The sequence below is a fragment of the Rhipicephalus microplus genome, chromosome 7 (genome assembly GCF_043290135.1).
Source record: "Rhipicephalus microplus isolate Deutch F79 chromosome 7, USDA_Rmic, whole genome shotgun sequence".
NCBI lineage: Eukaryota > Metazoa > Arthropoda > Arachnida > Ixodida > Ixodidae > Rhipicephalus > Rhipicephalus microplus.
The window spans coordinates 39,374,258-39,390,862 of NC_134706.1; positions in this window are offsets into that span (position 1 = coordinate 39,374,258).

Below are 16,605 nucleotides of genomic sequence, written 5' to 3' on the forward strand. Positions count from 1 at the left end.
TGCTACTTTTAGAGGTTAGGACTTGAAATTTATACTATCTTGCAGTGTGGCTGTGGATAAGTCAAGATCATGTATCTTTCAACTACCTGTGCGATTTCCGCGATTTTTTTAATGACGGTAATGCACAGAATTTCACATCATAGTGGTAGACAGCCAGTGGTAGACGGTAGACAGCCAGTGCTAGTGGCCAATCTAAAGCACCCCTCTACGATATGCGCGGTAAAACATTCACAAATACAGCATTGCATGTGTGAGGTTCTAGATGACTTGTTGTGGACATTAAGATGTTTCAACGTGCTTGCAGAGTGGACATTCGGCGGTAGTCATCTTGTCGTTGCATGGCAGTCTGGAAAATCAAGTAACATCACCAGATATCAATGCCTGAAATTTTCCAAAGTAAACAAATAAACTCGGTTAACTAGTAAACAACAGTATTTTATACATATATGTAATGGTACCTCATAACAGGTGTATCACTCAGGGCTGCTTTTCACAAGCCATATCATGTAGGAGGTTACTTGCCCATTGTACACAGATGCTTCTGTGTCAGGTGGCCCAGGTGGCAGAAAAAAGTATTTTTTATTTATGTGACACTTTCTTTGTGACACTATAAAAAAATCACGCCCACTATTATGTGATGTTTCTCAAACGCGACTGCGGTAAACGATCATCTCGTAGGTTTTTTGCACTAATATATGGGCTAGCTACTAAGACAGATGCAAGGCGACAGTGATTTATATGCCTTATTTCATCTCCACGGCTAGCTTGGTGTCACCTGGGGATATAATTTCAGAATTAACTATAGAGTCAGCGACTCGTTCCCACGTGAAGCCACTCCGCAAGTAACGCACGTTTTTCCGGTGACAGATGAAGACGTTAAAAATTGTAAAATTTATTATTGCGGTGCGCTGCCACCGTGTGACGCGTACGCAGTCACTGGCAAAAAAACTACATATGTTGAAATAAACCAGCAAGCCCACAAGACCAAATCCTTAAAAAACTGAAGTGGCTTCTACTCCCCGTCCCGTGATTCCCTGGCTTGCAACGGGTGTTCATACAATGAAAGCTTCAGTGGTCGCTTCGTTCCCCGGAAGTCACTTGAATTCCCTTCGCGAAATCATTTGAACGAGTCAAAATAAACAGAACGAGACAGAGTGTGTCGGTCAGCAGAGGCTCGAAATATTTAAAGCGAAACGAAATAGCCAGAGACACATCAGAACGTACCGCGAGCCGTTACCTGCCGTCATAGCCGTTGGCCGCCGTATATTTTGAAAAGAGGATAATGATGTCAATAGGCTGCTGCTGACCTCGAGTCAGATTGAGCAAAAACTATTACAGAAAATTGATGACGCAGCAAATGTTTAAGAAAAACTACTTGATATAACAACAGGGTGTTTTTTATGCGTAAGCAAACACAAAGATGTAGTGTTTGATCGTTTTAAGTTGAAACTTGGCCCCGACGAGGGCGACCCTACAAGAAAGTGCAATAGCGCGTGTGGCGAGAGAGGTTAGTGGATCCACTCTGGGTGTTTGAAGCATAAACGCTTCACTGTTGATTTTTCGCACCCTGCAGGCGATCACTTAAACTTGAGAGTTTCCAGGGCGTAGTAGCTGGTAAGATGGAACTGATTTACCACCGAATTCGGACCAAATGACATGAAAAAGTTTGTGTGGATGGAGCCGACGGATTAAGCGAGAATTCAGCACCGTTCATAAGAAATGGCAACAGTGTTTAGGGATAAGGTACTATAGATAGTACTGCAACTGTAGTATGCCTAAAGGATGCGGACACCATCTGCGAAAGTGTCCAGGAAGTCAGGATTATTGCTTAATTCGGTAAGTTGCCAGTCTATTTAGCGTAGAGAAATACGCGCTGATGGCGTCTTGTGGTCAAGGTGTGCGCGACACCCGACGCTCATCTGAGTAGGTCACGATCTCTTGAATACCTACGCAGGCAATCGAAGGTGCCCACCAAACAAAGGTGAACAGCCTGTGGACTGAAGCTCGGTGGAATGCACTCGCCGCGAGTGCAGTTGTCGCCGTCATTCTGATCGTCATCCCACTAGTGCTGCTGCTGTTCAGGCACCGACTTTCGCTAGCCCAGATGCCCAGGAACGAATCACCTTGCAAAAGCGCTGGTTGCCAGCATCTGGTGAGCGAGGTCATCAACCGCCTCAACACGAGCGTCGACCCTTGCGACGACATTGAGGCACACGTGTGCGGCGCGATAAAGTGGGAGAACGGCCTGATCACCGACACTGCTTCGAAGATGATGCTAATGTGGATGAGACGGGGCGCACAGTACCTGGAGTCTAAGAGCAAGCGAGAAGGTAAAAAAAAGAAGTATGGTTTACCCCTTCATCATAAGAATTGCTATAACACGGAAGTGCAGCATAAAAACTCGCCCAAGTGTTTGTTCTCCTAAGAAGAAGTTGGATGTTTACTGTACATTGATGTAAGAGAGACTGTACAATGTGCCTTGATGTAATATAGCTAAAGCACCGTTTAACGCGAGCGCACCCTCATTGACGCTTAATTATAAATCTCCGCCGGCCGAAAGCCATCGGTTCGACTTTTGTTGACGGGACTTTCATTGGGATAGCAATTATATAGACACTTTCGGCTAGATTTTGCCAACGGCGTCGGCGTCACTCACTCTATATGTACACGTATCTATTGGTGTTTCCTTTGTGATCGTACATATTTTTTCGACGTCATTTTCGTGACAGAAATACATAGGTGAAATCTTAGTGCTTCCCTGCGTAACCCCCTTTCGTGTTCAAAACTATGAAGCGATTGTTGTAGATTCAAATCCTGCGCCTGATTCAGTGAAACCTAAGAAAGTGCGTAGCCCAGGTATCCAGCGATGCCCCCTCGCACAGTTCGCACTACTCCATCCAACAAACCGGCAATGGCGTCAATGTTTGAGTTAAGCACATAGGGTTTTCAGGGTACGAGCAGAATCTTGCTAGGAAAATCAGATACCTCCATGTACGACATTCGCCCTACTTCTCTGCTGCGTGTTAGGGACTTGATGCTTGCTTTGGCATTAAAGATACCTGTTGTGTGTAGCGAGTTCGGCCAGGTTGCTTCTTCTTTAGATGGGGCACCAGAAAGGTGTCTCTTGAAGGAGCAATCACGCGCTTGGTGGGACAGTGGCGCCCTCTCGAGTTGTGCGTGTCAACTGCATGTTTCTGAAGTGGATTCAATGATTTCAAGTGCGATTAGTTCTTAGTTACTTTTGTTGATTGTATTACATTAGACTTTGTTCATTTAATTGATTATCTTACTACCATTGCTATATTTTTTTAGGGCCGGTATATGTAGCGCTTTATTTTCAGGGTGACCTTGCCACATGTGCAAGACGAATGACAGGCCGGGCCATTGAAGTGCCTCACACTTAAAAGCTTGAGGCTACCCTAATCCTTCACTTAGGTCTCTAGAAACGGTACTCGAACGTCAATGTTTCTGTGCCTTAATGTATTCCTCGACTTAAAATCGTGTTGCGCGTGCTGCCGAAGTAGATCTCGGAGGCCACGTGGAAACAAGCGCGCGACGGTGATATACGTCACAACCTACCCCTATGGCACCCGCTGCTCAGTAGAAAGCAATGATTCTTTAAATCAATTCATTAATTCAACTTTTATCATTTATCTTGATGGTTAAGTGACCCTTATAGCTAATGCGCCGATATCACATGCGTCTAACACGGCTCGTACGTTTTACAAAACCAATCAATTTACATAGTTCGAAGACGCCGCATATGCATTAGGTCGTGTTTGTTTGTGTTCTGCACTGATGTATGGTATAAGGTCGTTTTTTTTACCGCGTTACTAGTGATACATTAGACACGGCTAGTGATATCACCGTTTGTAAAATAAATTGATAAATATATGCGTGCCTGCTTTTCTCTACCGCGCGTGCTGTGATTGCCTCGTGTGTTCAGAGAGCGCGGCGATCTCCCTTCAGACCCCAGAAGTCGCACAAATTCATTCCGTGCGAAGCCAAGGCCACATGCGGACTGCGCGTTTGATGCCCTTTTAATAAGTGCTCCGTTCAATACACTTACTTATTATCGAGATTGGTTTGGATTGGGAAAACTTTATTCTCAAAGTCCGATGGTATGCCCCCTAACACACAGTGCGGTGATCCCGCGACGGTACAGTAAGCCCGAGACCTACACCACAACGCGGGTCCTTGCACAGCCCAGAGTTTTGATGCAATGTCAGTACTCAGGAGAGCGGAGTCCCACTTGCTAGACGATGCTGTATCGGTGCCGCGTACCGAAGGGCCCTCTCAGAGCATGTGCAGTAAGGTCCTATTTCTCTACGGTAAGGAGGCTAAACCGCCACATTTTGTACACAAATTAATTAAATTAACCTGTGCATTTATAAAAAGCCGCTAACAATTTAGAGTATTTGATACTCTGCTATGGGAGAGTATGAAGCCATTCCGTAGCGGATATAACCTGAAACCTGTGTGTAAACAAAAAGGGGTTAACGATTTAGAGTACTCGGTACTCTACTACGGGAGAGCTGACAGCCGTCCCTTGGTTCACACTAAGGTAGGCGAGACAAACCTGTGTGTTTAGAAGAAGTGGGTAGCGATCCAGAGTACTAGGTACTCTACTATGGGAGAGCGTAAAGCCGGCCCGTGAGGGGCAGAAATCAGTCAACAGTGATAAAACTTGTAGTGAAAGGCATGTCAACAACGCTTAAGCGTTCCAGACACCTCACATTTCACACAGCTTTTCGTTTGAGTCTCTGGTCTTAGTACGGCAACTTGAACGTCTCGCTACATTTTGTCATTAATTCTAACGTCCCTGCTGGATCAAATGAAATGTTTGATGTGGTAGCGACGAACATTTAACCCATAGTATTCGTAGCCCTAACATTAGCCCCCAACAAGTAGTTAATACTTGAAATGAAAGCAGCCACCACGACTGTCTATTATATATGTGAAAGACTGGCCCACTGATCTAAAGTCAGCAGAGGTCATAGGACGTGCCACGGTGCTGTGGGTGGTACGGTCTTTTTTTTGGAAATAAATATGAAATATTAGGCACTCAATTATCACTGACCACGCATGTTGCACAGCTGCCTTCTCCTTGTACTCCGCGTGCTTGGCACCGGCCAAGGAGTGCGTTTCCCAACTCAAGGCGTTCATGAAGGATCGAGGCATGACGTGGCCCCAGTACGGGGCGGACAACAGCCAGCACGCGGTGTACGTGATGCTTGATCTGCTCATCAACTGGGGCGTACCGTTCTGGTTCGAGATGAGCTTGAGGCGGCTGCCAAACGACGTGAGGTAGGCTGTTACTACTGTCTAAACAAATTATAAATGTCTTTGCAGATATGTGAAAGGCTCTTCACTACCATCAGGTTTCATAACGGTAACATATCAGAGAAAATAAGAGATGACCACACCCACCGAGAAACAATACCAAACTTTTAACGCACAAATAACAACAGCAATGAAAGAGTGGGGCCAAAATGTTCAAAACATTGAAATATCTTTAAAACATTAAACATGTTTAAAACATCAAAATCAATGTTGGCCTTGTTCACAGTAGCCTTGTTCACAGTAGGATGACCCAGCAAAGTGAGCCCATGTCTGACGTAAAACGTTGCCGAGCCACCTGGCGTGCGCTAGTGGCAGACTAAAGTGCCAACCACTGGCCCATTTATGCACGCGCCTACGCGTCAAAAGCGTCTAGTCGTGCCTGTGGACGAAAAGAGCGCGCAACTACTGGCACGCGTCGACCGCGTTCACGCCCAAACTACGGTACCCACGCGTCCAAGGCCGATGCTCAATGTTGCTTGATCTTTTGGCTTAGAACTGTCCAAGTTCAGCACAGAACGGCACGTTCTCAACTGGAGCGGGTTTGTATGTTTCAGAGGATATAAGAACACGTTAAAAAGTTGATAGAGCTTCACCCACCAATGTTTAGACTATTTTAGAAGTAACTGACATCCCAATGCCCAAAGTAACTACAACCGTATGCACGAGAAATCAACATCGGTGTGTGCGAGGCTCCCGCGAATCGTCTATTCTGCAGACGTCTATCATGGACGTCTGCAGAATTTTCCTTAAGGGGGGGGGGCAAAAGTTTGTCGCAGTGCCCCTTCCCTCTTCCTATAACAGGGAGGGGCTCACTTAGCGCCCCCTCGCTACTATGTTGATATATGAAAGTGACATTAGGCCCCCCACCCCTACCCCATCCTCTCTTCGGTGAATGAGGCGGTGGCTGCCCTCCTAATCAGATTTATGAAATACCGGGTTGCTATACCTGCACTACCAAATTTACTAATAATATCGTAAATATGCTGGTGCCTTCAGTACATTTACACTTCATATTTTATAGCCCTCAGCTTAATAATCACACCTGAAACTTCATGATCTGACAGATTTAAGTCATGAGACTACCATTGAGGCCAGAGTAGCAGGCTTTCAGCTGATGTGTGTGTTAGAAATATCCTCTAATGCAATAAAGCACCAGGTTCTTATTGGTACAACAGATATTGGTCATAATAAAGGAACCCAATTCTGTGTACAATGCCTTTGGGCATTTTCAATGGTCAAATTGTGCTCTAATGCAAATAACTGCGCCTGACACTTCATTATGTGATAGATATCGGTCATAATTTTGCAACTGAACCCTGTATAGAACACTTCTGGACGTTGTCTTTAAACAAAGTATTCTCTAAAGTAAAAAATCACACACAACTGTTCATGAAGTCGCAGATATCGGTAATAATATTGGAACTGATCCCTGTATTGAAAACCTATGGACGTTGTTTTTAGTGACAGTATTCTCTAAAGTGACAAACCACACGGGACTGTTCATGAAGTCCCAGATATCGGTCATAATATTGGAACTGATCCCTGTATGAAAGACTTCTGGACGTCGTCTTTAATCAAAGTATTCTCTAAAGCGACAAATCACACACAACTGTTCATGAAGTCACAGATATCGGTCATAATGTTGGAACTGATCTCTGTATGGAATACTTCTGGACGTTCTTTTTAGTCACAGTATTCTCTAAAATAAAGAACCGCACTCAACTGTTCATGAAGTCACAGATATCGGTCATTATATTGAAACTGAACCCTGTATGGAAGACTTCTGGACGTCGTCTTTAATTAAAGTATTCTCTAAAGCGACAAATAACACACAACTGTTCATGAAGTCAAAGATATCGGTCATAATATTGGAACTGATCCCTGAATGGAATACTTCTGAACGTTGTTTTTGTCACAGTATTCTCCAAAGTGATAAACCGATCTCGACTGTTCATGAAGCCACAGATATCGGTCATAATATAGGAACTGAACCCTGTATGGAAGACTTCTGGACGTTGTCTTTAATCAAAGTGTTCTCTAAAGTGACAAGCCACACACAACTGTTCATCAAGTCACAGATATTGGTCATAATATTGGAACTGAACCCTGTATGAAAGACGTATGGACGTTGTTTTTAGTGACAGTATTCTCTAAAGCAACAAACCACACAACTGTTCATGAAGTCAAAGATATTGGTCATAATATTAGAACTGATCCCTGTATGGAATACTTCTGGACGTTGTTTTTAGTCACAGTATTCTCTAAGGTGACAAACCGCACTCGGCTGTTCATGAAGTCACAGATATCAGTCAGAATATTGGAACTGAACCCTGTATGGATGACTTCTGGACGTGGTCTTTAATCAAAGTATTCTCTAAAGTGCCAAGCCACACACAACTGTTCATGAACTCACATATATTGGTCATATTATTGGAACTGAACCCTGTATGGAAAACTTATGGACGTTGTTTTTAGTCCCAGTATTCTCTAAAGGGACAAACCACACTCAACTGTTCATGAAGTCAAAGGTATCGGTCATAATATTGGAACTTAACCCTGTATGGAAGACTTGTGGACGTCGTCTTTAATCAAAGTATTCTCTAAAGCGACAAATCACACATAACTGTTCATGAATTCACAGATATTGGTCATAATATTGGAACTGAACTTTGTATGGAAGACTTATGAACATTGTTTTTAGTCACAGTATTCTCTAAAGTGACAAACCGCACTCAACTGTACATGAAGTCACAGATATCGGTCATAATATTGGAACTGAACCCTGTATGGAAGACTTCTGGACGTCGTCTTTATTCAAAGTATTCTCTAAAGCGACAACTTACATACAACTGTTCATTAAGTCACAGATATTTGTCACAATATTGGAACTGAACCCTGTATGGAAGACTTCTGGATGTTGTCTTTCGTCAAAGTATTCTTTAAAGCGACAAATCAAACAACTGTTCATGAAGTCACAGGTATTGATCATAATATTGGAACTCAACCCTGTATGGAAGACTTATGGGAGTTGTTTTAGTCACAGTATTCTCTAAAGTGACAAACCGCACTCAACTGTTCATTAAGTCACAGATATCGGTCATAATATTGGAACTGAACCCTGTATGGAAGACTTCTGGATGTCGTCTTCAATCAAAGTATTCTTTAAAGCGACAAATCCCTCACAACTATTCATGAAGTCACAGGTATTTGTCATAATATTGGAACTGAACCCTGTATGGAAGATGTATTGACGTTGTTTTTAGTGACAGTATTCTATAAATTGACAAACCACACTCAACTGTTCATGAAGTCACAGATATCGGTCATAATATTGGTACTGAACCCTCTATAGAAGACTTCTGGACATCGTCTTTAATCAAAGTATTCTCTAAAGCAACAAATCACACACAACTGTTCATGAAGTCAAAGATATTGGTCATAATATTGGAACTGATTCCTGTATGGAATACTTCTGGACGTTGTTTTTAGTCACAGTATTCTCTAAAGTGACAAACCGCACTCAGCTGTTCATGAAGTAAAGATATCGGTCATAATATAGGAACTGAACCCTGTATGAATGACTTCTGGACGTGGTCTTTAATCAAAGTATTCTCTAAAGTGCCAAGCCACACACAACTGTTCATGAACTCACAGATATTGGTCATATTATTGGAACTGAACCCTGTATGGAAAACTTATGAACATTGTTTTTAGTCCCAGTATTCTATAAATTGACAAACCACACTCAACTGTTCATGAAGTCACAGATATCGGTCATAATATTGGTACTGAACCCTGTATAAAAGACTTCTGGACGTCGTCTTTAATCAAAGTATTCTCTAAAGCAACAAATCACACACAACTGTTCATAAAGTCAAAAATATTGGTCATAATATTGGAACTGATCCCTGTATGGAATACTTCTGGACGTCGTTTTTATTCACAGTATTCTCTAAAGTGACAAACCGCACTCGGCTGTTCATGAACTCACAGATATTGGTCATATTATTGGAACTGAACCCTGTATGGAAAACTTATGGACGTTGTTTTTAGTCCGAGTATTCTCTAAAGAGACAAACCACACTCAACTGTTCATGAAGTCACAGATATCGGTAATTATATTGGAACTTATCCCTGTATGGAAGACTTGCGGACGTCGTCTTTATTCAAAGTATTCTCTAAAGCGACAAATCACACATAACTGTTCATGAATTCACAGATATTGGTCATAATATTGGAACTGAACTTTGTATGGAAGACTTATGGACGTTCTTTTTAGTCACAGTATTCTCTAAAGTGACAAACCGCACTCGGCTGTTCATGAAGTCACAGATATCGGTCATAATATTAGAACTGAACCCTGTATGGAAGACTTGTGGACGTCGTCTTTAATCAAAGTATTCTTTAAAGGGACAAACCACACTCAACTGTTCATGAAGTCACAGATATCGGTCATAATATTGGAACTTAACGCTGTATGGAAGACTTCTGAACGTGGTCTTTAATCAAAGTATTCTCTAAAGCGACAAATTACACACAACTGTTCATGAAGTCAAAGATGTTGGTCATAATATTGGAACTGATCCCTGTATGGAATTGTTCTGGACGTTGTTTTTAGTCACAGTATTCTCTAAAGTGACAAACCGCACCTAACTGTTCATGAAGTCACAGATATCGGTCATAGTATTGAAACTAAACCCTGTATGGAAGACTTGTAGACGTCTTTTTTAATCAAAGTATTCTCTAAAGCGACAAATCAAACAAAACAGTTCATGAATTCACAGATATTGGTCATAATATTGAAACTGATCTTTGTATGGAAGACTTATGGACGTTGGTTTTAGTCACAGTATTCGTTAAAGTGACAAACCGCACTCAATTGTTCATGAAGTCACAAATATCGGTCATAATATTGAAACTGAACTCTGTGTTGAAGACTTCTGGACATCGTCTTTAATCAAAGTATTCTCTAAAGCGACAAATCACACACAACTGTTCATGAAGTCAAAGATGTTGGTCATAATATTGAACTGATCCCTGTATGGAATTGTTCTGGACGTTGTTTTTAGTCACAGTATTCTCTAAAGTGACAAACCGCACTCGGCTGTTCATGAAGTCACAGATATCGGTCATAATATTGGAACTGAACCTTGTATGGAAGACTTGTAGACGTCGTCATTAATCAAAGTATTCTACAAAGGGACAAACCACTTTCAACTGTTCATGAAAACACAGATATCGGTCATAATATTGGAACTTAACCCTGAATGGAAGACTTGTGAACGTCGTCTTTAATCAAGGTATTTTCTAAAGCGACAAATTACACACAACTGTTCATGAAGTCACAGATATTTGTCATAATATTGGAACTAAACCCTCTATGGAAGACTTCAGGATGTTGTCTTTAGTCAAGGTATTCTCTAAAGCGACAAATCACAAATAACTGTTCATGAAGTCGTAGATATTGGTCATAGTATTGGAACTGAACCCTGTATGGAAGACCTATGGGCGTTGTTTTTAGTGACAGTATTCTCTAAAGTGACAAACCACACTCAACTGTTCATTAGGTCACAGATATTGGTCATAATATTGGAACTGAACCCTGTATGGAAGACTTGCGGACGTCGTCTTTATTCAAAGTATTCTCTAAAGCGACAAATCACACATAACTGTTCATGAATTCACAGATATTGGTCATAATATTGGAACTGAACTTTGTATGGAAGACTTATGGACGTTCTTTTTAGTCACAGTATTCTCTAAAGTGACAAACCGCACTCGGCTGTTCATGAAGTCACAGATATCGGTCATAATATTAGAACTGAACCCTGTATGGAAGACTTGTGGACGTCGTCTTTAATCAAAGTATTCTTTAAAGGGACAAACCACACTCAACTGTTCATGAAGTCACAGATATCGGTCATAATATTGGAACTTAACGCTGTATGGAAGACTTCTGAGCGTGGTCTTTAATCAAAGTATTCTCTAAAGCGACAAATTACACACAACTGTTCATGAAGTCAAAGATGTTGGTCATAATATTGGAACTGATCCCTGTATGGAATTGTTCTGGACGTTGTTTTTAGTCACAGTATTCTCTAAAGTGACAAACCGCACCTAACTGTTCATGAAGTCACAGATATCGGTCATAGTATTGAAACTAAACCCTGTATGGAAGACTTGTAGACGTCGTTTTTAATCAAAGTATTCTCTAAAGCGACAAATCAAACAAAACAGTTCATGAATTCACAGATATTGGTCATAATATTGAAACTGATCTTTGTATGGAAGACTTATGGACGTTGGTTTTAGTCACAGTATTCGTTAAAGTGACAAACCGCACTCAATTGTTCATGAAGTCACAAATATCGGTCATAATATTGAAACTGAACTCTGTGTTGAAGACTTCTGGACATCGTCTTTAATCAAAGTATTCTCTAAAGCGACAAATCACACACAACTGTTCATGAAGTCAAAGATGTTGGTCATAATATTGAACTGATCCCTGTATGGAATTGTTCTGGACGTTGTTTTTAGTCACAGTATTCTCTAAAGTGACAAACCGCACTCGGCTGTTCATGAAGTCACAGATATCGGTCATAATATTGGAACTGAACCTTGTATGGAAGACTTGTAGACGTCGTCATTAATCAAAGTATTCTACAAAGGGACAAACCACTTTCAACTGTTCATGAAAACACAGATATCGGTCATAATATTGGAACTTAACCCTGAATGGAAGACTTGTGAACGTCGTCTTTAATCAAGGTATTTTCTAAAGCGACAAATTACACACAACTGTTCATGAAGTCACAGATATTTGTCATAATATTGGAACTAAACCCTCTATGGAAGACTTCAGGATGTTGTCTTTAGTCAAGGTATTCTCTAAAGCGACAAATCACAAATAACTGTTCATGAAGTCGTAGATATTGGTCATAGTATTGGAACTGAACCCTGTATGGAAGACCTATGGGCGTTGTTTTTAGTGACAGTATTCTCTAAAGTGACAAACCACACTCAACTGTTCATTAGGTCACAGATATTGGTCATAATATTGGAACTGAACCCTGTATGGAAGACTTGCGGACGTCGTCTTTATTCAAAGTATTCTCTAAAGCGACAAATCACACATAACTGTTCATGAATTCACAGATATTGGTCATAATATTGGAACTGAACTTTGTATGGAAGACTTATGGACGTTCTTTTTAGTCACAGTATTCTCTAAAGTGACAAACCGCACTCGGCTGTTCATGAAGTCACAGATATCGGTCATAATATTAGAACTGAACCCTGTATGGAAGACTTGTGGACGTCGTCTTTAATCAAAGTATTCTTTAAAGGGACAAACCACACTCAACTGTTCATGAAGTCACAGATATCGGTCATAATATTGGAACTTAACGCTGTATGGAAGACTTCTGAACGTGGTCTTTAATCAAAGTATTCTCTAAAGCGACAAATTACACACAACTGTTCATGAAGTCAAAGATGTTGGTCATAATATTGGAACTGATCCCTGTATGGAATTGTTCTGGACGTTGTTTTTAGTCACAGTATTCTCTAAAGTGACAAACCGCACCTAACTGTTCATGAAGTCACAGATATCGGTCATAGTATTGAAACTAAACCCTGTATGGAAGACTTGTAGACGTCGTTTTTAATCAAAGTATTCTCTAAAGTGACAAATCAAACAAAACAGTTCATGAATTCACAGATATTGGTCATAATATTGAAACTGATCTTTGTATGGAAGACTTATGGACGTTGGTTTTAGTCACAGTATTCGTTAAAGTGACAAACCGCACTCAATTGTTCATGAAGTCACAAATATCGGTCATAATATTGAAACTGAACTCTGTGTTGAAGACTTCTGGACATCGTCTTTAATCAAAGTATTCTCTAAAGCGACAAATCACACACAACTGTTCATGAAGTCAAAGATGTTGGTCATAATATTGAACTGATCCCTGTATGGAATTGTTCTGGACGTTGTTTTTAGTCACAGTATTCTCTAAAGTGACAAACCGCACTCGGCTGTTCATGAAGTCACAGATATCGGTCATAATATTGGAACTGAACCTTGTATGGAAGACTTGTAGACGTCGTCATTAATCAAAGTATTCTACAAAGGGACAAACCACTTTCAACTGTTCATGAAAACACAGATATCGGTCATAATATTGGAACTTAACCCTGAATGGAAGACTTGTGAACGTCGTCTTTAATCAAGGTATTTTCTAAAGCGACAAATTACACACAACTGTTCATGAAGTCACAGATATTTGTCATAATATTGGAACTAAACCCTCTATGGAAGACTTCAGGATGTTGTCTTTAGTCAAGGTATTCTCTAAAGCGACAAATCACAAATAACTGTTCATGAAGTCGTAGATATTGGTCATAGTATTGGAACTGAACCCTGTATGGAAGACCTATGGGCGTTGTTTTTAGTGACAGTATTCTCTAAAGTGACAAACCACACTCAACTGTTCATTAGGTCACAGATATTGGTCATAATATTGGAACTGAACCCTGTATGGAAGACTTCTGGACGTCGTATTTAATCAAAGTATTCTCTACAGCGACAAATCACTCACAACTGTTCATGAAGTCACAGATATCGGTCATAATATTGAAACTGAGCCCTGTATGGAAGACGTCTGGACGTCGTCTTTAATCAATGTATTCTCTAAAGCGACAAATTATACACAACTGTTCTTGAAGTCACAGATATCGGTCATATTATTGGAACTGATCCCTGTGTGAAATACGTCTGGACGTCGTTTTAGTCAGAGTATTCTCTAAAGTGACAAACCGCACTCGACTGTTCATCAAGTCACAGATATCGGTCATATTGTTGGAACTGAATTCTGTATGGAAGACTTCTGGACATTATCTTTGAACAAAGCATTCTCTAAAATGACAAACCGCAATCAACTGTTCATGAAGTCACAGATATCGGTCATAATACTGCAACTGAACCCTGTATAAAAGGCAGCCAAAATGTTCTCCCACGCTATAAAACACACCCGGCACTTGATGATGCAACGGATTTTAGTGATAAGATTGGAAGCGAGCGCAGCATGCAACAATTCGGATGGTATATTTATTTATTTTCAAGTACGGCAGCCCAAATTGAGGCTACTGCAGGAGTGCTGTACATATGTACAAAATGAAAGCATTTTGTACATATGTACAAAATGAAAGCATTTAAACAATAATATCACAAAAAGTGTACCAACATAAACAAATATCACTACCCCCTGAGCGCACCCTGGTAAAAAATAGAACATTATTATGATACAAGTGCCTCCAATGAGTTAGTCTTACCAACCAGTCTTACCGGGATACTGAGCGTAGCGTGATAGCGGGATCGAAGTGCGCGTGCCAAAGTACGTACGCTAGTCGTACCGCTTCAAGTATGTGCGCTATTTTTCAGATATATTATACAGTTATAGTTTAGCGTTAGCGTGATAGTGTATAAGTTAGGGGAATGGCGTTACCCTGCAGCAAACGTTCGTTGTGGGCTGTGTCTTGCTATGCTTAGCGGGATAACGTTTACGTGGTTTACGTGCCTTCGCTGGGATGGTGGCACCAACGATTAGATGGTTAATGAGTTAAACAGTGAAAATGAAAAAAACGAGAATATTTCCTATGCCAATGCGCGATGCATTGTTAGAAGTTTATTTTAGTGATAATAAAAGTAAACAAATATGAACCACGCACCAAACGTGAAAACAATTAAGTTGCTCATTTTGTTTACATCGATCTTGTAGTTAGGCCTAGATGAGCTCGAAGTGAGAAGTTATCTCAAATACTACGCCATCTTATCCGTATTACTCGGTCATCGAACTAACTGAAGGCAAGCGAAGCCACTTTGAACGGTCATTTGAAATCAACAAGGTGAATCTTTCAACAACTACGCCAAAATCACTTCGAAGCAGACGTCCGAAAGCACCGCCATGTTTACGTACACTATACGTACACCTACGATGCAACGGTAACGTGAAATGTGAAAAATACCGCGCGTATGCGAAGTGGTATGGGTGACATACGTATCTTCGCATGCGCACTTCGATTCCGGTATCACGGTACAACTGGTAGTCCGGTAAGCCCAATATACTATAACTCTCTAATATTGCCATGGTAGCGAAGGTGCAGGTAGTATACCTACAACATGGAGTCACTCTCGGACGCCCACTTCAAAGTCATTTTGGCGTAGTTGTTGAAAAATTCACTTTGTTCGCCGCAAACGACCGTTTACAGTGGCTTCGCATGCCTTAAGTTAGCTTCGATGACCAGGTATTACGGATAAGTTGGCGTCGTTTTTCAGATCTTTCCATTTCGAAGGCGTCTAGGCCTAACTACAAGATCGATGTAAACAAATCGGCAACCTAAATGTTTTCGCGTTTGGTGTGTGATTCATATTCATTTATTTTGTTATAACTAAAATAAACTTGTGATAATGGTTCGCGCAGTGGCATAGGCAAACAGTTTCGTTTTGTTTTTTCCTCACTCTATTTACCTTATTAACCCTCCGTTAGGTGGAGCCACCGTGTCAGCTTGGACGCGTAAACCACATAAACACTATCTCGCTACGCTGTCCACAACGCACGTTTGCCGCATGGTGACGCTATTCGCTCAACATGCGCTATCTGCTAACGGTAAACTTTTGCGTCTTCGTTATTCAGCACTGCCAGCGCCTTCGCATAAAACCGCAGCATCTAGCCCACATGTAGACCTTCATACCTGATGCCTCTAGGCTGAGAAGGGCACACAAAAACGATTATAAGGCAATTGAGCGATTAAAACGCCTAACATTTTTTGCCTTGTCTTCATTTTTTCGATGTTCTTCTCTGCATCGAGATGCTGAACACTCTGAGTGAGAAGTTTACCTTATTATGTCATCCCACTCCGAGTTGCAGTCTTTGTCATTCACTTCTCTTGCACCCTTGTGCCAGGTACAGTTTGTACATCAACCACGTCCCGATGAACAAGTGGCGCCGCCAGCAGCAGGTGTCGGACGACCTGGGTCACTTGAAGGAGTACGCCAAAGTGTTCTACGACGTGTACGGCGCCAGCAAAGAGGACCGCTCTCACATCGACAAGTTGCTCAAGTTGGAAAAGAACATTTACGCTGTCATCGAGCCGCCAGACTTCGAGTACGGCACTACGCTACGCTACTTTGTAAATTTAAGGGTTCGTGAAAAGTGCTCCACAGAATGTGTGTCTCCTTCTCGCTAAGGTGACTGGCTC